Source organism: Choloepus didactylus, chromosome 5 (assembly GCF_015220235.1).
Source record: "Choloepus didactylus isolate mChoDid1 chromosome 5, mChoDid1.pri, whole genome shotgun sequence".
Taxonomy (NCBI): Eukaryota; Metazoa; Chordata; class Mammalia; order Pilosa; family Megalonychidae; genus Choloepus; species Choloepus didactylus.
Window position 1 is genome coordinate 86,357,898 of NC_051311.1, and position 27,295 is coordinate 86,385,192.

At 37.7% G+C, this 27,295-nt stretch overlaps 1 protein-coding gene across 1 annotated transcript in view; it reads left to right on the forward strand.

The window, feature by feature from the left end:
- The window catches only part of NRCAM (neuronal cell adhesion molecule), a 297,084-nt gene that overhangs the window by 47,948 nt on the left and 221,841 nt on the right, over nt 1-27,295 (forward strand). Inside the window, 1 exon segment of the mRNA XM_037836376.1 lies at nt 12,808-12,932. The gene's annotated coding sequence lies outside the window, so the exon portion shown is untranslated.

The window sequence follows — 27,295 nt, forward strand, 5'->3', positions numbered from 1 at the left end:
AGGTGAAGCAAGACAAATACAAGGCAGTGTGTTACAAAGCTGCCTACAGTTTCTCAAAGAAACACAGCTGTCTGCTCTGAGATGGACACTGTCTTGCAGACGGGCCTTTGGAACCAGTGTACTTCACAACAGTCTGTCACAGGGAGAAAAGGAAAGGAATTTATCTTCCAGTTCCCTTGCGTATCCAGTATCTCATTGGTCAAGATTCACTCCATTGGGTTTTAAGTCTCCTGCCTCTAGGTTGTGTTACCTAGTCCCTCTGGTAACACACCATAGCATGTTGATTTATCTGAATCTGGAAGTGATGGGAGGAGTTGAGTCTCCATAAGACCAAGTTAGTTGAAATAGGGTGCCAAAGCTGCTGTTGTTCCCACCACAGTGGACATGATAGAGGCTGAGCCAGAGCCCATTGATCATCTGTGGGAAGGCTGAGACAGATGGTAGTGTTAGTAGATTAGGTGGCAGCAGTGGCAGGGACTTTCCATTGAGCAAGAAGCCAGAGAGGAACAGTGTAGGGCAAATTTGTCTGGGAACTGGGAAAGCACATGAATTGGATCTGACACAAAACCCAATTAATAGATATTAGCTGAATAAATATAATAAATATATAATACTGTATGCTATATAATACATACTATGCAATATTTAACATATTATATATAATATAAATATATAATAAATATAATAAATCTACATTCACTAAATTAAGTGTTCAGGGATAAGAATAAAGGAAGAATAAAGAATGTGTTAAACATAGGGAATTAATCAAGGAAGGCTTCCTGGAGGAGGTGAGTTTCGAGGTGTCTTTGGAAGGTCATAGTGGTAAGATTTATAAAGAGGAAGTTGTTTGCAAAGGTCTCATGGAATCTTAGACTCTGAGAAAAATGCCCAGGTTTGGGGGTGGATTTTAGACATCTGCAGTGATAGTTTAGCCTCATCATTTTTTTTAATGTAAGAAAATTGATATTTATATTTTGACTTACACTCCAAACTCTGGCAAAACCGAAAGATGTTTTTGCCTTTGGGATTGGAAAGTTATAAAGTGTTGGCAAGGAGGTGGATAATCTGGTTTTCTTTTCTTTTTTTTTTTTAAATTCATATTTATTGAGATATACTCACATACCATGCATTCATACAAAACAAAGCGTACATTCAGTTGTTTACAGTACCATTATATAGTTGTGCATTCATCACCAAAATTGATTTTTGACATTTTCATTCTGGTTTTTTTATATACTCTTAGTGGAAGTGTAAATTATCACAGCCTTTTTGGAGGTCAATTTGATGTTTTTCAATCAAAATTTAAAATGCAAATAAACTTTTCATGCACAGAAATTCCAGTTTTTGGAGAATCTACCTATATACATAAATATATTTATGGGATTGTTCATTGCAGTTTTGTTTCTAATAGTAAAAAATTGATTCAACTTAAATATCCATCGATAGTGGAATGGATACATCCACTCGGTGTGTCTATTAAACAATGTAGATCCATATGTACTAATATGGAAAGTTCTAAAGACATGTTTTTACACTGAAAAAGCAAATTGTAAAATAGCATACATAGTATCATCCCAGTTATAGAAGAAAGAACAAAAAGCATAACTAAAGAAAAAGAAATCTCAAATCTAAGGATTGGGAATTTAAGCGTGCTTTTTCTTTTTACTCTATTTTTGCATAAATTTACTTGTCTAAATTTAAGGAAAAAACTCAACGGCATCACCTTTTAAATGAGAACCAAAATTTGTTTCCCAGAAATAATCAGAGGAAATTTTCTGGTTAATGCTTAAGAAAGAAAAAATTCAAAGATAATTAGGCAAGAAGCCATAGGTGGTTTTGTACCAAGACATTTATCCCACAGAACATTTAGGATGAGGAATTCTTTTTATGAGTTGAAGAAACACTCAAATGCTGACTGATTTAATAAGGCCTTTTATAGACTGAATCTGTGGAAAGTTGGAAAAGAGCATAAAAAATTAGAATATATAATAATTCAGTTCATCGTGGAAGGAAAGTTTTTTTTTAAATAGAGTAATACTGAAAACAGAACAAAAATTTGCACTCACTTGATTTTATGTGCAGATTAACAAGTTTTAAATGGACAAAAGGAAGGGTTTTATACATATTCTATTGTGCCAAGGATGACATTGCAACTGGGGTATTTCCCTTTGCTTAGTGTAACTTAAACATTGACCCTAGGTAGAACTGGTATAGAAAAAAAAAATCAGTTTCAAGGATCTCAGAACACCCAGTGCAGGACCCGTTTCTCTCCCTCTCCTTTCACACTTGCAGTGACAGGGAACTTACCCCCTCACAAGGTGAGCTGTTCTTTCCTTGGACAGCTATGTTTATTACAGTGTTCTTCTTAGCACTGTAATGTGATAAAATCTACCTCTGGGGAAAGGATGCCTCTAATACACATTAGATGAGCTTTAAAAATTGATCAAGGCTCAGTCCCCACCCCAGACCGATTAAATTCCTGGGAGTGGGGCCCAAGAGTCAGCATGTTTTTGAAAGTTCCAGGGAGCTTCATGTACAGTGAGAATTGTCAAGCACTGTATACCCAAAAGGCCATCAAAATTTTAAAGCATGCTCTCATGTTTCACCACAATTTCTTTCTAAGAAAATTACCACCCCCCATATGTCATGTCTTACAATGTTTTAAAGGTCTGTGTGATGAATCAGTTTATACTGAAATTACTATAACAGGATTTTCCCAGTTAATTTTTCAGTTAATTGGTGAAAAGCAGTCATGGTGACTAGAATTGTATTACAAGAAAACAGACCAAAATCTAATCATGGGCTATTTAATATATATGTAAGGGCTTATAATTTTGTATTTGTACCTTAATGAAGTTTGTTAGCTTTAATATTTAAAGTCTACTTAGTTGCAGCAGTTGGGCTAAAATGCAAAACAAGAAAATGGATTTGAGCATTTCTTGAGTCAGGCATCTATGTGCTGAGCAAGTTCTTCTCTTATAATTATTTAAAAACAAACCCAAGGCCGTAGTAGAAATAGGTCAAAGGTGGGACATTTATACCTGTCTTGATTTAGAGGAAATCAAACAAATGTGGCTTTTTAAAAAGAAAGATATATTGGGCAGAATGTAAGTTTTTTGGTTTTCAGTGTTAAGAATTAGAAATTACAATATGGGCAGTGTTGGAACCTAGCAAGTTAATGTAAACATAGCCCTATGCTCACAGTTTCTGTGGGGTGTGAGGGTTGTTTGTTTGTTTGTCTGTTTGTTTTTTGGCCTGGGGAAATTTAGTTAAGGTTGAATTTCTCAACACTGAAATGAGGGTCCACTGCAGTTCACTCATAAGGTGTTGCCCAAACCACTAGAATGATGGGGAGGAGGTGGGTGGCCTAGTCCTCAGGAGCAGGGCCTGGAGGCTGGGGTGACATCAAAGAAGGCATCAAGGATGAAAATGGAATTGAATTCTGACTCAGGCATCCATCCAAAGAGGCTCTGCAGAGAGGTAGATCCAAATACAAGTCAGCAGGCAATGCTAGAGCAGATGGGGAAGTTTGGGAGGGAAATGTTGATAGCGGCCCCACTTTTTATTATTGAAGTGTATCTATAGGAGACAACTACTAGGAGGAAGCTATGAAAGGCATTGGACTGAATATTGAGAGCAAATTGTCAGTTGACATTACCCTTTTTTTCATGCAGAAATATGAAATATTTTACCCGTTTCTGTTGAGAAAAAAAATTCAACATTGCTTTTTTTTAACTGAAGTGATTGTGACCAGCAGTCTGGAAATCATACTTTTTTGCAGTTTAATTTCTTTAATGCTCTGCACTTGTCTACCATGACCTTGTTCTTGAATTTCTGCTTGGCTTCTGTTCCCTGACCAAAGGGGCCTTTGCATCTTGCCTTTCCACATGCAGCTCTCTGAACATGTCATGTGTCTCATTCCCCAGTCCCAATCCCACTGACGTGGAAGGTGATGAGTAATCAAGAAGGGCCAGCAGTAGTTCTGCCCCAGCCACCACACACAGTCATCCCAGTTAACTCAAGGAGAACATTTCTTTCTGAATGGGGGTGGGTTCCATTTTTTCCTTCTTTTAATCCCTTTCAGAGAGTGCTCAGCCTTGGTGAGTAATGAAACCCTGAGCTCCATGGCACCTTTCCAGCTGGGTGCAGTTCCAAAGCACACTCAAAGCCAACGCTAATTATGTTCAAGGTTTTTTTTTTGATAACACAGAGCAAAGACATATGTGAGCAAATATTGAATATTAATTTTCTCTAACAAGAGGCCTATTTTATTGGCTATTTTATTATGGATGTGAAATTGTCTTGGTATCTATATATGGAGACACTGGCATAGAGCCTCACATATTAGGAGGGAATGATGGTGCCCTCTGGCAGGAAACTTCTAATTTCCTGGGGCAGCTTTTCCCACCTTCTTGCTTAAAAGCCAGCGTCCAGCTCAAAGACTTGGCAAATAGAGCCAAACCTTATGGATTTTAACTGTACGCAGAGAATACATGTTTGTTCTATGAGACCGTAACAAGTTCATTTTTACATTTTCTGTGTGTAGGTTTTCGTAGATGAGTCAATGTTAAACTTGTTTGTGAGTTTAATCTAATTTAAACTCACTTAATAGAATGCTGGGAAGTTACAATATATCACTTTCATACATACAAATGATCTATGCTTTCTTTAACATAGTTCCTGGCACATAATAATTGGCTCTTAAAAGTTTAATTAATGAATTATTACAAATAATTCAGGCAAGCCTCTACATTTCTTTGTTAGGTAGCATTTAAGAAAACAAATTTGGTATTGTTTTTGCTTGAAAATGATAAAATCACTTCTGTAAAAATATTTTCTTATAAATTTCGTATCAATCATATAAATTTATCAATTAATATAAATTGGGGAGATTTATTATATATTACATCAGTGATTTTGGAATTTAGTTTCACATTAGAATCATCTAGGGGAACCAACCCATGCCCAGTTAAATCAGAATCTCAGGGGTGAGCTCTGGACATCTGGGTTTAAATTTTTAATAGCTTTATTGAGGTGTAATTAACATGCAGTCAACTGCATATACAGTAAAAGTGGACAATTTGATAAGTTTTGACATATGTATACACCTCTGCAGGTACCATCACAATCAAGGTAGTGAACATATCTATGGTTTTAAAAGCTCCTCAGGTAGTTCCTAAGTGCCACAATGGTTGAGATCTAATGCAGTAAAGCCTCAAAATCATGAGCTGATTAAGGCATATAATTTGTAGCTGTTCTTCCCTTCTAATCTTTAATATTAATAAAATATCAATGAAAGCAGTTATTTATAACTTCACAATCTATCCCATTGTCACTTTTAGCACCATAATATGACCATGAAAGACAAGAGGGAGGAAATGTCATCATTTCTTATGTTGGGCTATTAGTGTTTCCTCAAACTACTTTTTCTGCACTAGGAAGGATTGTCTGCACATTTGGTCCAGGGTTGAGAACTAATTTGTCCATCTGTCCCGCTCTGATATGCTCTTTGGAAAGTTCAAACTCTTAACAATAGTTAACCAGTGCCTCTGATCACACATAACCAAGCAGACTATTCATTGACAAATTACAGATGTCAGCAGATGGTGGAGGTAGGGCCGTGATGGGACTAGGTAGGATCTGAGTGAGAATGTGTGCAGGCGCTCCTCTGAGTAGGCACCCTGGAATCCTCTCAGTTCAACTGATAGCAAATCCAGATGAAGGAACTGTAACTTTTTAATTGAACTATGCTTCACATAGCAATTGCGTAAAAAATTTTACTGGCAGTTTTACAGCCATTATATAATGGTGCCTAATAAAATAATGCATTTTTAGAAAATGATATAAAGTCACTAAAATGGAATAATGTAAATGTCCAATATTAGGGAAGTAGTTAAAGAAATAGGCTTTTATATGGTAAAATATTTTGCAAACACTTGAGCTAATTTTGTAGAATATTTAATGACTTGAGGAAATATTCATTGTGTATTATTAAATGAGAACAGCAGGTTACTAAATCAGTATATGCAGTAGACCACTTCTATTTTGAAAAAGGTATATAGAGGTAACACACAGGCAGGAAAAATAAAAGACTTGGAAGACATGCACTAAACATTAATAATTGCTATTTCTGGCGGTGGAATAAAGCATTTTATTTTACTAAAATTTTTTTCATACTTTTTGTATTTTGTAAAATGAACCCACTCTTAATCAGAAAAAATGAATGCTATTAAAAATCAGCTGCAAAAAGTCCCCCTAATAAAATAAAACCATGCCCAAAACAGTCAAAAAGAGGGAAGAATTTAAAAATCATTAGAATTCCAGACTCTAACATAGTTTGCCTTGCCCAGTAGGAATTCACTAAATGTTTGTTGAGTGATTTGAGTAAATGGCTGGAGCCATTTAACCACACCGTTTTCAGGTTGGAACTAGCTCAACTGCTTTTCGGAGTCATCAAAGCAAATGTGTTTTGTTTATTTTATTAAACTCCAGTTTGAGATAGCAAGACATTTGTATCACTGTTGAAGTGTGTTGGCATTTCATTTCGTTTTGACTGACTCCAAATGTTTTTAAGTAAGAGAACTGGGAAATACGCAAATAAGTAGGTTTTTGCATATGGACTGTCATTAATTCTTGCCCATTTCAGAAAAGCTTCAATCTTAGGACTGTTATCTCAGATACGGGAAAATGCAAGAAATGAGTCTATGCATAATGGTCAGGTTGTTTAAAATTTTTTTGACGTGTATGATGTGTAGCTAAAGAAACTCCCTAACCCCCCACTTGTGTCTCCAAGTCCCATCCCACCACATGGTATCTGCCCGCTACGTTGGCCAACTTGCAGCTTCATTCTCTCTTGGTCTCTCCTTATTTCATGTTTCCACAGCTTACATATGGTCTCAAATCTCCTCTAGCCTAAAACCATTTCTTACCTCTGCTGCTCCTTAGAGTCACCTATTTCTCCTGTTTCTCTCACTGCCAGTGTCAATGAGGTGGTCGGTTTTTGCTGCCTGACCCTATTGGGAGGTTATTTCTCCCCGCTCTGTAGTTGACAGTATGTGCATCTGTCACACACTTCCCCGTTGTTTGGCCAGGCATATTCCTGTCCTTGACATATTTCTTGTGTTCCTAGGAACATAACAGTCCTCAGAGGAATGATTTCTGAGCCTTTAAGGCATCTCTTAATTCAAGAATTTGGAAGAGTTTGTAGAGACTCTGGCTTTTACCTGCAACATATTTCCACTAAATATCCTGTGGTTTGTGTGTGTGTGTGTGTGTGTGTGTGTGTGTGTGTGTGTGTGTGTGTACCTCACATCTAAAGTCAACTGCCTTTTCAACCTTAACTAAAGTTGTATGTCTCATCTAGTGAGTTCCCCTGCCCCATCACAAAATTCTTTTGTTTGTTTGCTTGTTTAATTATTCAGCAAAAATATAAGAGGACATGCCAGAGTCAGACAAAGTCAGATAGACTTGGTTTTAAAGCCCATTTCTCACTTGGAAAAGCTCCCTGATTTGGGAGCACATTGCTAGACTTCTCTATGCCTCAATATTCCCAAGTAGATAATGGGCATAATAATGCTTATCTTATGGGATTATTGTGAGGATTAAAATAGGTGTTGTCTGGGAAGCCCTCAGCCCTATGTCTGGCCCTTGGAAGACACAAACACACTGAATGTGGTACTCTTCCTGTCTCCCTTGTGCCCTCTTTTTATACCTGAAACTGGGTTCAGAAGAAGAAAGCTGCTCTGAAGTGTGACTGCTGAGCAGCCAGTGAGTTTGTGGAATTCAAACTAGTGTCCCAGCAAATTGCCAAATCACTAGACTTCATGAGCCTCTTCAGGCATTCACTGTAAAAGCAGAACCCACAAATATAAAACCGTGAATGCCAAGGGTCTATTCTCTCTCTGCCTTACTCAACCAGTGCAATCTGTCCAAAGAATCTGAAATAACAGATACATAGTGAGTATTAAAGCAGCAGATGTCAGCCTTAGGCTTGAAGCTCTTTGTGCTGCCAAGTCACTCACAAACCGATAACCATAGTGGAGGGGAAGGGGAAGCACCACATTTCCTTCTTTTCTTGGAATTGCCATCATTTTCTCATCTCTGATGCCAGTGTCTTCTCACAGGATTCACAAGAGAAGAAAAGTTTCACTGTTCTAGAAATGGCAGAAAACGTTCCAAAACTAGCTTAGAGTTCCTCCTAGCAACAAATCCAATGACTTCCTCTACATTTTTTCTTGGTGGCACTGTTCTCATAGTGTTAATCATTTTCTGCTACTTACTAGTTGTAGTCTTGGGCCATTATGTCTACTTCCTGTGCCTTAATTTTCTCTTCTGGTCAGTGGGGATAATAATTCATCTCATAAAGTCGTTACAAGGATCAAATATACGTCAACCAGTTAGAACAGTACCTGGCACCAAGTAAGCACTCAATATACATTGGCTATATAGTCATTTTACCCATGTGAATAATGGATGAACCTATGGGTTTGTGGAAGTAACATGAAGTAAGAATCACCAATTTGGGCTGGAGTCCCAACTTTGCCACCTACTAGTTATGTGGAATCATTGAGATGTTACCTACCCTGAGTGAACACCTTGTTTTTTAAAATCTGTAAAATGGCTAGAAAAATTCTTAATTTTCAGTGTTAAATGAGACTACCTCTGGGAAAGTAAACTGTAAAATGCCATACAAGATAGTTACTATCTCACATCCTGCCCTTGAGTAGAAGCTGCTGAGTATTAGTCGTCTTTGCATTTCTCGTGTCTCCAGCACAGCACCTTGCCCCTACAACAATTGTTGAATGAACAGTTTAACAGTTCAACACAGCTGAGAAAAAAGAAGTGAACCAGGAAGGCCTCTGTGTGGTCAACAGAGATGATGTGAAATCCGTGCATTGCCTCATGTACTTTCTTTATAGCCGGCCATCTGGCACTCCCTCAGAAATGCTCCAGCCTTACCTTACACAGAGTCAGCTCTGGGCAGACCAGAAGCCTCCAATTAAAGAAATGAGGATAGGCTGGGATGCTCCAGGTGGGCATAATGACCACTGTGGGAAGTGACAGCTTGATAGTCTGGCAGTAGTGGTAGAGACAGAAAAACTAAGAAAAGCAGAAAAGCAGAATAAGTACTTACAAAGCCTTTCAGTATGGGGCTTTTTACCTTAAGAAGAAATCCTGCAAGGCTTGCTGAAAGCTAAGTTAGATAAAGCAGTTGATATCTTCTTTGGAGAACAATTTCATTTTGGCAGGGGTTGAATAGATGATCTAAAATGGCAGATTCTGCTCATTTCCATGATTGCCTCGGGGAAGGATGAAGCTAACTTGGCTCCATTTTTAAAATATGTTTCTCAAACATAACTTCTTGGTCTACTGCACAGGTAATTAATCTAACTACAAAGTTCATGTTGCCAATTATGTCAACTATGACCTAATTTCCTCTAATGATGTCAAAACCTAATTTTTCTGGATTTTATAATCTCTACTCAGTGAATTTAAAACCTTTATCCAGCAATGAATTGCTTGCTTATATTAGCGTATGTAAGTATTTATCTTTTCAAGATGATTTACAATCAATTTGAAGAATTGGTAATTATTGATTAGTAATGATCTAGGCACTAAAATAATTTCATTTTTTATTTATTAACAATTTGGTTTTCACTTTGTCTTTACACCATTATTCACTCTGGAAATAGTCTGAATCAATGTTTTTATCAGTAGTTGAATGTTAATGAAGATGGCATGCTTGCCTTATTTGTGGATGACATGAAATTGGAAGGCATAAAAAGTGTTTTGAAAGGGCAGAATTTGGAAGACAAATGTTTTTGGCAAGTTGGAATAATGGGCCCTAATCTAAGAAGGTGAAATATTAATGGAGTGAAAATAAAACCTTCCTTTATTTCTAAAAAAGAGATTTAGAAAAAGATGAGGGAGATTTTGTCGGTCTGTTATGTAGCATTAAGAACAGGCTTGTAAAAGAAATGATGTAATATTAGATCTATGTATTGAGCACACTGGGCAGTAGGGAACAGAAATTCACTCAGGGAAAGAGGGATTTACCGCATAGCCCCCGTCTGGATCTGGAAAGTGGGAAGCTGTCAGGGTCTGAGGCAACCTCAGGGACTGACTCCTTTCTCTCATGGTCTCTCTCTCCTGGCCTTTCTGCTTAGCTCTGCATATTCAGTAGGTTCCCCTCTGACTCCCAATCTGCACCCCCAAGAGAACTGGTTTTGACTGATTTACCTTGTAACCATCTCTCTAGGGCAGAGACCTTTGCACAAAGCCACATCACGGGCCATCCAGCAGCCTCTGTGGCCACCCTTGAATCAACTCTGCTTCCAATCAGTGACCTCCTGTGCTAAGACACTAGCGTATCCTTTTTTTTCTAGAGAGGACTGTGGTTGGGGAAGTTTACACGAGAATGAGAATCTGGATGTGGCTCAAGAGCCAGAACAGGAACCAATGAGTGAAAGCTACAGGAAAAAAAGATTCAGCTCCATAGAGAGTTCTCTAAAAATGGAATGGGCTGTAGGCAGATAGATGGTTGCATGTGATGAATTTCCAGGTCCCTTCCAACTACCCGAACTGTGTTTTTATTTTTCTGATCACTCTTTTATTTCTTCCCAGAAGTATTTAGTGAAAACCGTCTTTTCGCATTATTATTAAAATGAGCCTGAAGATAATTCTGTCACAGTTTAATTAGGATATGCCTAAGGTGTCAGAAACAGTAATGCTTTTGCATTTATCTCTTAAATAAAGTATTTCTATGTGAAATATCTGTAAATTTGACTTTATTATAGTCAATAACAATGCTATTACAAGAAAATAATTTGCATCATGTAAATGTAATGGTGGTGCAAACTACAACAAGGATACTTCTGTAAGACAATTGGAGAAGAGTATAAGAATGTTGACTAAATTTTACCCAAATGAATTGTAAGTGATGTTCCAGAGATTTCAGTTGGTCTTTTAAATTTAGATGTCAAGATGTACTGAATCCTATAGGGTAGATTTAAGTGCTGACTCTTCCGATAGTTGCCTGAGCTGAAGTCTCCAAAATAGTGTAACTAAATCTCTCCATTCAAACTCTGCTAATTTGGAGCCGCTTATGTGTAACGCGTAGGTGTGTATTGTGAGGGAAGAATAAAAGTAATTGCATAAAGTGTTTAGCCCTCCCCCTCCCCCCAAACAACAGAAATTAGTTATTTAACTCGAGAACATTCTGAAAGCACCAGAGGTACTCCAAGATGCTTCTGTTTCCACTTTCCAATGTGAGAATGCATTGTGACAGAAAGGTTGAAGCAGACAGTGTGGCAAGTAGCTTTGCCTCCAGCATTTCTGGAAGCTCCATTTTCCTTAGGTGGTCAGGAGAGAGACCAGCTTTGTTAAAATTCTAGTTTCACCATTTTTGGGGCAGGGATAGTCTCTCGTGGCCTCAGTTTCTTCTTTTATAAACTGGAGATAATAATAGTACCTAGGTCAGGGAGTTGTGAAGATTAAAGCTTTTCTTAGCACAGTGTCTAGCTCATACAAAGAGCTCAGTAATTTAGCTACTAAGATTACTATTATTTTTATTATTTCTTAAGGGGTGGGAACCCTGAGGTTTTCTTGCCTTGGCCCAGAGAGTCAAATCAATGGTGTGGCTCCTTGTCTTCCCATCATACTCAGCTGAGTCTGAACTAGAGTTGCTCTTGGTCCCATCTCTTGATGTGGCATTATGCCCCCCAGAAAACATGGTTCTGTTCTGGTGCTGCTACTTACCAGCTTTGACCTTGCATAAGTTACCATTCTGCTCAGAGCCTCAGCACCTTCATCCTGGAAATTTGGGAACTATGAATATCTTCCTTGATTATCTCTCTTTTGAAAAAAACACTGATGCTTCAGCTCCATCCTGCCTGAGACTCCAGTGTAATTAGCCAGGGATTTATTTGGCCTGGGATGGGGCCCAGCCATTGATACAATATTTTATAAAAGGTCACCCAAAGATGAGCTAATATTCAGGCAGGGTTAAGCATTGAGCAAACCCAGGCTCATCCTGGAAGTGGCAGAGGCAGGTCTAGAACTCCCAGCTTCTGCTCTTCTCACTCCAGACTGACCCCGCGTTCTGGTTTAGAAGAGGTTTTCTGAGCAGTTCTTTCTGTGATTTTACCCTTTCTAATAAAAGTGCAGCATTAAATAAATACACTATTCAAGCACTTCTGTTAGTTTGCTTCTGTTTAATTAAGGTTTCTCTCTGTTTATTTTGACTTTAACCTTATGCTTTTTTTCTTTCAATGGTATGTTCAGTAATCCCTTCATCCCAGATGCCTTCTTTTCTCACCATCTTCAAAACCACCTCTAAAATGTAATTTCGTTGCCGAGTTCCTCTCTGACATTGTCAGCCTTGATCAAACACTTAGTTTTTTGTTGTTTGTTCTCTTCAATCTGTATTAAATTCTTCCCAGCCGTGCCTGTGTTGTGTAATTATAAAACACAGCGTATTCCCATGAAATATTAGAGTAGAATAAGATCAAGTGCCTTTTTTACCTTTTGATTTGTGCGCACACTTTGTTTCCTGCTATTTAGGGGTCATTCAGACTTCTTTCCTAAACTGAAATGTAATTGGAATTATGTTACCTTTTCTCATTACCTGTTTCCATTACGTTGTTTAAAGTTTCTTGGATATTGATGTCCTTAATGCTTAAAATTAATCATGCAGTTTCATAGGTATTAAATTCCCCTTGTCAATTTTTGTAGGATAGTAGAATGAAATCTCAGCTTAATATAATTAACCAACCCAAAACAATTTACACTGTTTTTCTTCCTTTTCAGGAATTTTTGTTTGCTGAAGACTTTGACCAAAGCTGCTCTCAACTGCTGGCCTCACCCGGAGAAAGGGGTGGCTTTAGAAATCAGAGAAACATTTAGGAGGTTCCCATCTAGTGGACCTTCCGAAGGTGAGTGGAATCGGGTCTTTGTTTAAAGAAGTCAAAATCAGCTAGCTCTGTCTTCCAAAATCTGCTTCTTGGAAAAGTGAATAGGGGAATAGGTTACTGAAAATTCTCTATAAACAATTAAGAGCTTTTCTTTTACAGGAAAAATTTTTAGTTCTTGCAAAGGAAATCAATTTGCTATTTTGACCTAACATAAATTTATTTGAAGTGGAGCTCTGATCTGTGAAGAAATATTTGACAACAAACACACAAGCATGCGCACACACAGACACACACCAAAAAAATCAATACAAATTTTCTTCTTTCTAAAGAGAAATTTCTTAAGGTTTCCATCAGCCTTAATATCAGGCTTATTCTGTTTTCCAGGATTGATGTGAAAACATTTTGTGAATCACGAAGTAATAGTTGCATAAGTAAGAAAAACGGTTACTACTATTCCCAAACATTTATAATCCTCCAAAATATTCTCATTCATTTTCAGTTCCATTCAACAAACTTTGCTAGCAAAGATAGTAAGTCCTTGCCTTCAAGGAGTATCTGTCCAATAGAAGAGGCAGACACATAAATAGATATGATCAACTCCGATATCACAAAACTGTATTGAAGGTGCTGAAGGAATAGAAAAGAAACCTAATGTAGCCTGGGGCCACAAGAGTGTATGGGTAAAAGCAGACTTCCTGGAGGAAGTGACCCCTGAAATGGCCCTTGAAAGAGGAAGTGGAGTTAGCCAGGTGACGGGTGAGGTGGGGTGGAGTTGGGCGTTGAAGGCAGGAGCTGTGGGTTGGAGGTGTGAAACTCACATGTGGAATTGACAAGCAGTTCATGATGGTTGAGCCATAAGGTTTAATTCTGTGGGTGAAATGAGGTGGAGGCAAATTACACAGATGCTTCTACACCATTCCACAGTGAGGACAGCATCTGATGGGTGTTGGTATGGTGTGTGTTGGGTGGGGGAAACACTGAGGGGTTTTAAGCCGGAAAATGTCATTGTTCTTTTAGATCAATTACCCTGGAGAGTGGAGAATGAATTAGAGGTAGTCAAGGCTGAAGGAAGGAAGATTCATTGTGAAATTATCTGGGGGAGAGATGGGAAACTAGAATTAAGGTATAAGCTGTGAAAAATAGGGACGGAGAGGAATTTGAAAGCACTAGTATGATTGATTAGGCATGGGAAGTGAGTGAATGTATGGACTTGGGATTCTCAGGTTACTGATTTCAGTAAAGGGAATTTGGGAGGGAAGCAGCCTTATTCTTGAATAGTGGCAGTACTTTGAGGTGCATATGAGATAGCTAGGTAGAAGTGTCCACCAGGCAGCTGGAAGTATAAGTCTGGAGGTGACTGGAGAGGTCAGAGTTGGAAACAATGATTTGGAAGTTATAGGCATTAGTTTAAAATATTTTTTAAAATATCGATTTTATTTTCTACTTAAGTCTCCAATATTAACCATGCATATACTTTAGACACAATGCACCACATCCTCAATTTCCATTTTATTTTGTCATTATTGGCTGTTTCATTTATATCTGTAGATGTTGGTTTTGCTTACTTAGTATAATAAATTAGGATTTTTCCTAGGGACAAATGTGGTGACATTTTTAGTTTGATGAAAGGAAATTTAAACCTAGTATTTTAAAAAAAATGTAAATACTAAAATTTAGGAGAGTTACAAGTCAGTGCCATTCTCGATTTTAATTCATAGTAGTTATAGAAATTATTTAAGGTGCTTTGCTTTCCAAAGTATACCTCATTTACTGTATAAATCATGGTTTCCTTTCAATTCCTCATTTTCATTGCTCTGCCCAGTATTTAAGCATTGCTTATGGGAGATGGGCAGGGTCTTTCCAGCCTTCGTCAGTGGGGTGGTGCCAGGTCCCTCCCTTTGGATCTTCCCAGCATCCTCTCAGAATGTTGTTGGGCACCTGTTAAAACAGAGGCTGCACTGTTTGAAATCAAGTCTCCTAGAGGTGGACTTTTGAAATACATTATTCAGAGCCTTCTTTGAGGGAATGTCATGGGTAAAAATTTTAAATTCAAATAATCCTTACAATAGTACTGTTTTGAGTGAATTTTATTTGATTAATATGACCTTAATCAGCTTGCTTTTTTCCTTAAGACTGGTTGGAAAATTACAAAATGCTCCCCTTTTACACTTTATAGTCTACTTCATTACCATCTTTTCAAGAGCTATAAAGATCAAGATAATCTATCACTTTAATTTTTATACTCAAGAGAATTAATTTTAAGCAAAATTAAGTACCTTACTTAACATTAACAGCTAGGACCAGAGCCCTGGTCTCTTGAAACACATGTTGTTCTTTCCACCTCATCATTTTTTTTCTCTCATTCCAAGTCTGTATTGAACTGTGACATTATCTATATGTCTTAAAATAGGGAATTGAATTAAGTAAATCAGTTCACACCAATGACATTTGCTTTGGTTAATCTCTAGATTCAACATTTGCTTTAATACTTTAGGCTCAGGTTAATGTTTTATTATTATTGTTTAAAATTTTTAACATGGATTTGTTTTTTGCTTCCTTTACTTGATCAATGCTTTATTGGCTTCACCACTAAAATGAAGGATCAAAATAGAACCAAAACCATCTTTGTTTAAATTCCAGTTTAAAAAGACACTTGTGCTGGTTTGGAGCTGTTATGTACCGCACAAAAGACCACATTCTCTTAATCCATCCCTGTGGGGGCAGACCTACTGTGGGTGGGAACTTTTGGTTCAATTGAGATGTGACCCAGCCCATTCAGGCTGTGTCTTAATCCCTTTACTGGGGTCTTTTATGAGAATAAGAGAGAGAAATGCCCAGAGGAGACAGCCATTGAAACCAAAAGCAAAAGAGAAGGACCAACAGACATCATCATGTGTCTTCCCACATGACAAAGGAACTCTGATGCCAGCAGCCTGTCCTCAGAGAAGGTATCTTCCTCTTGATGCCTTAATTTGGACATTTTCATGGCCTTAGAACTGTAAATTTCTAACCTAATTAATCCCCATTGAAAAAGCCAGTCCATTTCTGGTATATAGCATTCTGGCAGCTTTAGCAAACTGAAACAACACTCACCAAGGATTTAAAAACCAAAACTTAAGCACAGACAATTATGATTTGGTCAAATACACTCCAGTCTCCTGTGAATAGTATACATAAAAAGTGAATTTATGGAAATGCTGAGTTGGTGTAACTTAGAATGACGACATATGCATCAAGATGTAGGTGGTTTGGAAGACAATGAATTGTTCTCTGAAATTCACAGTATGCTCAGTCATTGCTGTGAAACCGGTGGGCTGTAAATTGTCAGGGTGCATGTACAAAACATGACTCACTCATCTCGAAAGCTGCCAGTAACTTAGGAGTTTCCACTCATTTATGTACAGAACACAAGGACTATCTCTCCCTGTTTCAGTCTCTCTTTGTCTGCCTTTTTCTGTCTCCCTTTTCCTCTCTCTGCTTCTGTGACTCTGTCTCACTCATATTCTCTGTGTGATAGACACACGCTAATATGACTCGAGAAAACGTGAGACATTTGGCAGTTTCTGTTTATGGAACTGGCCGTGGTAACAGTATACTATAGATACTTGAAGCAGCTTTACGCACACTTCACTTGGTAAGGGCTAAGAGTGGTCGGGAGAGGTTGCCTGAGGTGTGCTCTTGTTTGCCCTTTGTGTAGGTTGGCTACTTTGTGCAGAACATCAGCACACACAGGGAGGAAACTATACAGACAATGAATGCAAAGACGATATGATGGCTGCAAAAGGGCAAGTCAACTTTCAAGAATCACAGTTGTTTGGTATGCTGGTGGGGTCATCTTCTGAGCTATTACCGTGGGTGAAATAAAGAATGCAGCAGTATTGTGGGATTTCTGTCTGCTCAGTTTCCAAAGTGAGTTGCAAGTGGCATTCTGCAAACAAAGTAGTGGACAGAGTTCATTTTAGCTGTAGAGCTGCCACTTCAAAGTATTTAGAGTTTGAAATGGTGTTCAAGACTGCCCTCCTTCTACCCTGTGGTTAGAGTACAGAATTCTGCAGGAGGAGGGTTGTGCAGGGAAAACCCTATTGGAAAGCAGAAGCCATGTGTGAGTTGCCAGGGTGACCCTTTTGAATGGGCAGTATTCCAACAGGCTTAAATCATATTTAACAGTAAAATGTGTTACCCTGTGCCCTTCTGTAGTGTGGAATTTTAAAAAGAAAGGGAAGAGGAAATGCTGAGCTACCAACTTCTAATATAAATTCAATCCCACCATAGAGGTTGTAGACTTCACATCAGCAATTTGTAGTCCATTTTGGCAGAGGACAATGACAATGGATTTCTAATCAGATAATATCCTGCTACATTTGAATTTTCACTCTCCAGTGCCTTTGCTATTTAGGTACTTTCAAAAAATTATTCTTCATTCAGGTTTATTATTAACTTTTTGAACCCCAGCTACCGTAATATCTTGCTACTCATGTGAAAATGAGAATGGTGACTAGAGAATTTATTTTTGCATTAGTTAATAGAATAGCAAGGTAGCATAATATGAATTAATGATTCTTCACATTTGCACATAATATAAGTTGGATTCTTTATCCCTCAGGGATCTACTTTAAATTCATGCCCTTATAAACCATTAGTCCTATTTATTGACTTTCTAGCTTTTCAAAAGCTTCTTAATAATAGATAAATAGGTAACAATAATATTAAATAATTTTGATGTTAAACTTTAAAAACATTTTTTATTATTTACATTATAAAATGGAAAAATTAAACAGAACTTCCTCTTTACAATCAATAGATATATGTTTGTACTATTATTTTTTTAGGTCAGAACCATCCAGAGGCAATTATCTTTTTAATATGCTTTAGAAAATAAAACTTATGAGGAAAGATTGAAGATAAAAACATTATTGAGGATGCACCTTTCATTTAGAGGTAGTTATGGAGAGTGAATTTAGAGGATTATCATTGATAGAACTATTCAAAAATGGCAATATCCACTAGGGTAATAATTATCTGTTTCCAATATTTCAAATTATTCCCTCTCCCCTTCCATTTCCTCTCTTTGCAGTCAAGGATTTCATATTTTCTTTAGAGTCATCACATTAGCGTGTGTGTATCGGAGAGAAAATGTGAGACAGAAAAGAGAGAGAGGAGAGGAAAGAGAGAGAGCCCAAAAGAAGGAGACTAAAAGGGGAAAGACAGGTATTCCTCATGTTGCACATAAAGCAGTATTCTTCTCTTCCCTGCCCCTAATCTTATTTCTTTGATTTCTTTGATGTTAAAGCTATGAGATTTTTGCAACTTACAAAGCCATAAATAGGTACACAGAGCCATACCTTAAGTTGGGGGATCAGAAAATAGAGTCACTATAGCGACTCCTCACCTTCAAGAATGAAGCACTTACTTCCCCTGCTGCTAGGAATATTGAAAGCTGATAGCTTACAGCTGAGTCCTCCTTTTGCAGCATGCCCTCAGCCTTCAGCCGGAGAGCTGCCTCACCACTTGCCCCCGGGCAGCACACATTCAATGACTGATTGATTAGGGATACAAAGGTTCTTGAACCAACTGGGACATCTCTGTAGGGCCTATAGGATCCACTGAGGCTTTTGTTAGGACTGCACCACAGCCCAACTTTTCCCCTGCCTTGTCCTGCTGTGTTCACTTCCCACAGGTGTTAATACTCTTAGTCTTCACCATTACAATTTCTGCATACAAATCCCCATTTCAGAGTCTGCTTCCCAGGAAACCTGACCTGCAACAGTCACCACACACGATCCATGCAGTGAGTATGGATATGAATATGTGACTGTGTATCTTTATAGCATTATGATGAGGTGCTGGCTTGGGACAATTTAGCCTAGGCCCTCCCTGTGAAAAATGGGGATAATAATACCTACCTCTTACAGTTGTTGCCAGGATTTGACAGCAGATTTTTCAGTGCCTGACACATAGGAATAATCATTAAATTATAGCTATTATTGTAATTGCTGGTAATTGTCTACAAATAATCCATAAATAGTGCAATACTTTGACCAACTTCTTACCATACAGAGTACTTTTGGATATCATTTTTATTCAGCATTTACTTTATTACAGTATGGATGTTAATAAAAGATGCATCATCTGTAAATTTAAATAATTCTTCCATATTGTCAATCTCCCTTTATATAGTATGTGAAGTTGGACAGGTTTCCAAGGAGACCCTAGAGGAGGTCCTATGAATAAAAGTTAAAGGACCTGGAATTGTTTAAGAAAAGAAGACTGAGGCATGGCTTGCTTGCTTTCTATCTTAAAGTATATGGAGGTCTTTTGGGAGGGGTATATTGGACATTTTTGTTCATGTTCACAGAGGACAGAACATAATTAATAGGGACATAAATTAAAAAGGAAGATAGCTGGATCTGTATCAAGGGAGCTCCTCTGCCCTTGGATGATAAAACACAGAAGGAGCTTATAGAATATATACTCTAAAAATCTTCTAAACAAGAAAAAAATAATGTTCAATCCTGTACTTAAAGTTTTCTCAGAGACTTAATGGAGGACTCTTTGAATCCTCTGTTTCTGTGAATTAAGAAATGATGTTTCCTAGAAATTTAAACACATATGTTCTGTTTTGCAAATGGAAGAAAATAACTAATTTAACCATATTCATTTTCCCTTTAATAAATTTCTTATAGTATCTTTGAAAATGTTCATATTCCTTGTATATGTTTTTCTGAAAATATAACAAATCTTTCTCATTGAATAGGTATCTTTATGTATAGGTATTTTTAAATCTGCTAGCTATTATCATAGTTTTCAATCTCACATAGACCATCTATTTATATTCTATAAATTAAAGACTACCATCCTTGGCCATTTATTTGTACCCAGTGTAAGTCTTCTGCAACTATGATCTTGGGGTGATATTGCTAAAATACTCATGAATGTTAAATCACTTTGAAGTTGAACAACAAGAACTCTGGAACTTTGGAGAAGAAATCATTTTTCAGTCAATTGCCTAGAGATAAGATAAAAGAGTGGATATGGGTCTCGGTTTTTAGACTAAATGCTTTTTAAGGCTTCAGTGTCAGATGATAAGAAGAAACCACTAAGAATTTTCTAAGTTACTAATAAGTACATTGGATTTTACATTTTCTCCTTGGTGAGTCTTGTCAAATATTAACAGACAGGCAGTGTGATATAGATGAAAGAGCACCAGGCCAGACACCAAAATGTCTGACTCTCATCTTATCTCAATGACCAACTAGCTGAGAGCCCTTGAGCAGATCACTCAACCTTTCTGGGCCTCAGTTTCCTTGCTTGAATGATGAGCTTTACATAACTTCTAAGACCTTTTCCACATTTCCATTGTGTGGTGTCAGCCTTATTGCAACTAAAGCATCTCAATCAAATAATAAAAACTGCGCTTAGGGGACATGCCCCCAAATACTAATGTGATAAACTGATAGCAGGCATGAAAACTCAAATCCAGGCTCCTATTTTAGTGTTCTACACTCATATTATTAAATGTGTGCTCTGCAGACTAGTAGCTTGGCCATCACCTCGGAGCTTGTTAAAAATGCAGAATCTCTGACCTGCTGACTTAGAGTCTGCATTTAAACAAAATGCACAGGGATACATATGTACATTGAAGTTGGAGAATTGCCATAATCCAGGAACATTTTAAGCCTGTGAAGTACAAACATGAAATGGTTTACTTTCATTCCTATCAGTGCCTTCAAATATCCTCTGTCAAATTTCCCTTCCCTTTTGAAGAGATCTGTAGCAAAGCCAATGAATTTTTAGTCACTTTCAAGTTTTTAAAAGTTTAATATAGCGTAGTCCATTTTAAAAATTTCAATCTCATATGGAAATAAAAGCTTTTCCTTACCCCAAGCCCAGCTTGTGTCAATTTTTTTTTTTGCCTGCTCATGAACCAAATGTAGCAATTCCAAGCCCTGATTCTGAGCGAGGTATCATGATGGTGCTCGTTTATCAGAATAAGGAATTCACTTGGCTCCCACTCAGTCCTCAGTGAAACTCAGGAGTGAAAATCCAATCACACACACCCAACAAAAAACCTGCTAAGAACTTTTAGTCTTTATTCCTTACACTTCACCAGCTTGGCCCAAGGATTACATATGGTTGTCTTTGGCAAAACTAAAGTTTATGAAGTATGAGACTATACTTCATTAAAAAGAAACATTTTAAAATTTCTTGTTCTTAATTTATATTTAAATTTCTCAATCTTTGGCTAGTAAGCCAAGAGTTAGCTCTATTCATGATGAGCCAAATAACTGCCCTTGGATGTTCAATTCTGAACCCCATTAAACTCCCTGGGGGTTGTGCTCATTAGCATTCCTAGGAGTCATGTACCACTGAATCCAAACTATATATTACATCAAACTTCTAATGCCTTGCCTTCATTCTTGAAATGAAAGTTTCATTTTGGCTCTCCTGCTGCCTCCTTCATGTCTTGTTTGTTTTCACTTTAATGTGACAAGAAAAGGCAGCTTCTGTATTTATTTCTGGTTAGCAGTCTTTATAAATATTCATTAGCAGGTTCCCTTTCCAACTCCTATTTTGCAATTCATTATTTTTTTAATGAAATCTGAAGTGAAAAATAACTCCCTATTTTTACTTTAATACATTTGGATTGTTAATCTTGATTTTGGATGTCCTGGGCCAGACAGAAGTGACTTTGTAAAGACCCTTTTCTTAGGCTACATCATTCTTAGAAGGCACAAGATGTGTGTGTGCCTGCTGTGTGTGTGCTGTGTGTGTGTGTGTGTGGAGGAGTGTGTGGTAGGTGACTGGATGGGAGTGGAACTTATAATTCCAGAGCATCTGCCAGGGCTTGTGCAAATCGTTGCATACACCGTCTCACCTTATCTTCACAACAGCACCGGGAGTCAGATATTATATCCATTCATAGGCTGGGAACAGACACTTAGAGAAAGTGATTTGCTTCACATCACAAAGCTGATTAGCGAAGCAGGTGATGAGAGAAGTCACTGAAAAGCAGGTATTTCACAGTGCTCTTCTGTATGTTTTGTAGAAATTGATAGTTGGGTAATTTGGGGGGAACTACCTTTACAGAGCTATGTTTTTAAGTTTGGTATATTAAGTTAAGAAAAATATTCCTGTATCTGAGCACCTCTGGAAGGGGCCTGCATTCCTGCCCTTCCCTAAAGCTGAATCTCAGTGCTAGTGCTTCAATGTCAGGTGATTGCCCCAGAATCTCTGTGAAGTGCCCTTTTAGTTAGTGTTTTCTTTACTGGATAATATTACCAAACTCGACCATGATCTGTTTCTAAAGAGGTCTTATCCCACTTCAGAAAAAGCTTTGATTTCCAAAAACTTGTTCTTTTCCCCTCCTCTGCAAAGCAATACAGATGCAGTTCTTAGATGACCCCCACAGGTTCAGCACGACACAAGTAGCTGTTTCCACATGCCCCCTTCACAGCCTCAGATGCTTTCCTGAATGTCAGCAGGAAACTCACACTCCTGTTTACAGACTGTTTTTCTAAACCTGCTAGTCAGGCAGCTAATCTCTTTGTGCTGTCAGTTCATTTTTTGACTGTTGCGTAAAATTCCCTCTGTCTCTCTCCTTGTTTAGCCTCGTGGCTGTGGACTGAGGAGCCTCTGTGTATTTTTCTGTCTTGGATAGGAGTGATATTTCCCTGAAGCCACATAAGTTGCCCAAGACACATCATAAGACCAGCCTGAAGCATCTTTTTACCGTCTCTTAAAATTTTTGCTGAAATTTAAAACACCATTTGCCTTTGAATACAAAATGAAGGCCCCTTTCTGGAACCAAGTAACACTCCTAGCTGTCTGTTCTGTGCCAGGCAAGATGTAATTAGACTTCCTATGCAATTTACCATGCAATTTAGGGTATGTGATTAAAAAAAAAATAGCTCAAGGCTGGAGTACTTTTAAATAATATTTATTTTTTCCCTAAGTATAAAAGTGATACATATTCATTGTGGTCAATTTGGAAAATGAAGAAAAATGTGAAGAAGAGAATAAAAATCACCCAGGCAAAATAATTGTTAACTTTTTCATGCTTATTTCTCATTACACACACATTTATCTTTTTGCAAAGCAGGTTTAATGGCAGTAGTCCTTAGAGCATTAGTGTCCAATGTTTTCCTCCTTTTCAATTCTTTCTTTTTATTTTTAGAAGGGAATACTATGTATATACAAAAGAGAGGGAGAAAAGCCTAGCAGTTGGGGGCATTTATTTTGTAGACAGATTGACTAGTTTCTAGTCCCAACTCTGTGTTTGCAGCCCAGTATCTTGGGCAAGTTACTTAGCCTTTCTGTGCTTCAGTTTCCTCATTTATAAAATGGAATTAAAATGATGTCATTCATAGGTTTATTTTTAGAATTATATAGGAAAGTTAGCCATTATTATTTTTTCAATGAATATCACATGTATGTACATAAAAAAAATAAAAACAAACCTGACTTACATAATAGGTATAGTATTACTATTTTGCTTGTGGCTTCCTCCTTGCTCACAGCTCCTGCCCTTTCTCCTAGAGGTAAACATTACCCTAAATCATTGTTTAGTTTTATCTATTTTGAAGTTCACAGAATTGTTATTATATTAATTTCTCCTTAACATTATGTTTGCAAGATTTATTTAAGATGATATACATAACTCTAGTTCATTAATTTTCATTGCCAAAGAATATTCCATTTTATGACTATAGAATATTTTTATCTTTTTGGATTATTTTAAAATTTTGTGCAATTACAAGTGATGCTGCTATAAACATTTTTTGTGTTTCTTTGTGCACACATGCAAGGTTTGTTGCTGTTCTTTGTTTTTCTTTCTTTCTTTGTTTTAGGAGTCTAATTGCTGGGTAGCAGTGTATGCACTGCTTCAACTTTACAAAATATTGAATTATTTTCCAAAATGATTAAGCTGGTGGATTAATCGGAGTTATTCAGAGGAACAGAACTGACAGGATATACATATAATAATGATATTTTATAGGAATTGGGTCAGGCACCTGTGGGGATTGGCAAGTCTGAATTCTGTAGGGCAGGCTGCAAAAGTGATTCTGAAATCTGGCACTTCTGCACCCTGTAGGGCAGGCCACAAACTGGAGGCTCTGATGTAGGTGAAGATGAATTCCTGAGAAGAAGCTGGCTGGCTAAAGTAGAGGCAGAAATTCTTCTTTCTGACTTCTGAAATTCTTGGTTCTGGCTTTTAAGGCCTCCAGCTTATTGGATGAGGAGACTCTCCTCATTGCTGAGGGCAATCTCCTTGTGTCGATTGTAAATACCCTCATGGTAACAATCAGGCCCGTGCTTGCTTGACCAAAGAGCTGGGCACTGTAACCTAGCCAAGTTAACACATGAAATTAACTATCACAACTAATGTACATATATTTAAACCAGAAGGGATAAATGATGAGAAGTCTGCAGAAAATTTAGTTTTTTGCTCCGTGTAGGTGATATGTCTTTTCTTTTTGATTCCTTTAAGACCTTATTTTTGTCTTTGGTGGTCTGTAGTTTTTAATAATATGTCTAGTTGTATATGTCTTATTAGTCATCTTACTTGGTATATTGTAGTTTCTGTGTCGATGGATTCATGTCTTTCATCAGTTCTGAAAAAATGTATCAGGCATTGTGTTTTTTAATATTGCTTCTCCCACGTTTTTCCTTTTTAAAACTTGTTAATGAGCACCATTCTGTTGTCAGCTCTCTGTTTTCCCCTCTCTTCCTCCTGTCTTCTCTTCTCCTTGTTCTTCCTCTTCTGTCTTCCTCCTTCCACCTTGACATCCGGCACATTACCTCGTCTGGCTGCTGCTAAGATGTCATTTCACCTTTAGAAGGTTCACTGTCTAGGAGTCTGTTTATCTTTGTTTTTATTTTTTTATTTTTATCTAGATTGTTATTTGTTCTGCTTCCTGATCTGTGTGTTTCTGCCTTTCATCATTCTGGAAAGCTCTTGGGCATTATTTCTTCACCTATTGTTTCTTTGTCATCCTCACTATTCTTTCTTTCTGTAATACCTATTTTATGTGTGTGTATGTGTGTGTACCCTTTATATCTCTTGGCCTTTTTTTTTAGTCTGGTAATTTTTCAAACTCTGGTTTCTAGTCTCTAATTCACTCTTTTATTTTCCTTGGCTGCTCAAGCACATACCATGCAATGGGCTGGCTTAAACAATGGAAATTTGTTAGCTCTCAGTTTTGAAGCTGGGAAAAAGTCCAAATGAAGGCATCATCAAGGTGATGCTTTCTTCCTGAAGACTGGCATTCTGGGGCTGGCTGCTGGTGATCCTGGTCCTGGACTCCTCTGTGACATGGCAGTGCACCATTCTCTGGCCTCTCCATTCTCTTCCATGTTCTGTTGAATTTCAGCATCTTGGCTTCTTCTCTCTCTCTGTCTGAATTTCATTCTGCTTGTAAAGGGCTCCATTAATAGGATTAAGACCCCTCCTGATTCAGTTGGCCCACACTGTAACTGAAGCAACTTCATCAAAAGGTCCTACTTACAATGGGTTCACACCCACAGGAATGGATTAAGTTTAAGAATATGCTTTTCTGGGGTACAGACCTCTGCAAACCACCACACACTCTTTTTTTTTTCTGTGTTTAATTAGCTGGTTGACACATCCAAAACATTTTAATTTAATTAATTACATTTTTTATTTTGGGAAGTTCTCTTTTGTTGTTTCTCAAATGATTCATTTTTCAGTATCTTTTGTTCTTTGCTTATGTTTTCAATTCCCTCTTTATTCTCTTTTGACATATTAAGCACACTTTATATTATGATTCTAGTAATTTCAATATATGAAGTTTTGACGGGTTTGTGCAATATTTTGTTGTTTTGTTTCTGTTTACTCTTAATCATGGTATCTTGCTTCTTCACATAATTAAAACAGTTTTTTTATTGTGAGATCATATTTGTTTGGGACTTTGTGAGAATTCTGTAAGGTCTTGTTTGAGGGTGCATTCCTCCACAGAGAATTTAAATTTGTTTTATAGAAGCCTAGGGAAACAGAACTGCTTTAAATTAATTTGTTGACTTTGGATTTTGGGGTGTCATGCAAGAAAGTGTAAATCTGGACCTAAAATTCACATGGTAGAAAGCAGGGGGTGGCTTCTGATTATAGATTGTCAAGGAGACTATTTTATTCTTCTTTCAGAATCAAAGTTAAGAGGGACAGTTTCCTTGCCGTCTTTTTTGGTTGGATTTTTTTTTCTACTTCACCAAAGGCATAACCCTTGGGGGCCAGGCATCATTCAGTTGCCTCTCCATGAAGTTCTGACCCTCTCCTGGTGTAGGCCTGTACCGATTTGTATATATTATGTCCCCCATGTTCTTTGATGCAGTCTTATGGGGGCAGACATATTAGTGCTGATTAAGTTGGAACGTTTGGAGTACGTTGTTTTCCATGGAGATGCACCCAACCCAACTGTGGGTGATAACTCTGATTGGATGATTTCCAGGGAGGTGTTACCTCACCCATTCAGCGTAGGCCTTGATTAGTTTGCTAGAGTACTATATAAGCTCAGACAGAAGGAGCAAGCTTGCTACAGCCAAGAGGGACACTCTGAAGAACGCACAGGAGCTGAGAGAGGAGCTTCAGCTTACAGAGACATTTTGGAGATGGACTTTGAAAGCAGACTTTTGCTCCGGAGAAGCTAAGAGAGGAAAAACACCCCAAGAGCAACTAAGAGTGACATTTTTGAGGAGCTGAAGCCTAGGGAGGACCGTCCTTGGAGAAAGCCATTTTGAAACCAGAACTCCGGAGCAGATGCCAGCCATGTGCCTTCCCAGCTAACAGAGGTTTTCCGAATGCCATTGGCCATCCTCCACTGAAGGTACCCGATTGTTAGTGTGTTACCTTGGACACTTTATGGCCTTCAGACTGTAACTGTGTAACCAAATAAACCCCCTTGTATAAAATCCAGTCCATTTCTGGTGTTTTGCATTCTGGCAGCATTAGCAAACTGGAGCAAGGTCCAAAGCCTTTTCTCCTGACTCCCAGAAGTTATTAAAACCCAAAACTCTAGGTTACTAACAATGGGAAAAATACCCTTAAGGTAGATAATGATTTCAGTTCAGTCTCAACCTCTTTGGATTATTGTTTCCACTTTACTCTTATCTTCTGGTATTTCCCTTTTAATTTCTATAGCTCAGCTATTTTTATAAGCATATCTTTTATACTTTTTACAGAAGGTTTAGATGTTAAGTTGTGTTTCAGACTATATAGCCTGCCATATTGTTGAAAATGGAAATTCTGAGCATTTCAAGTGGTGCAAATTTGCAACAGTATTATAAACTGTATTGCTCTAATGTTTGCAAGTGAAGAGAAAGGATGACACTCTTGCTCTGTAGTGGACCAAAGCACAAAAGGAGTCCATACA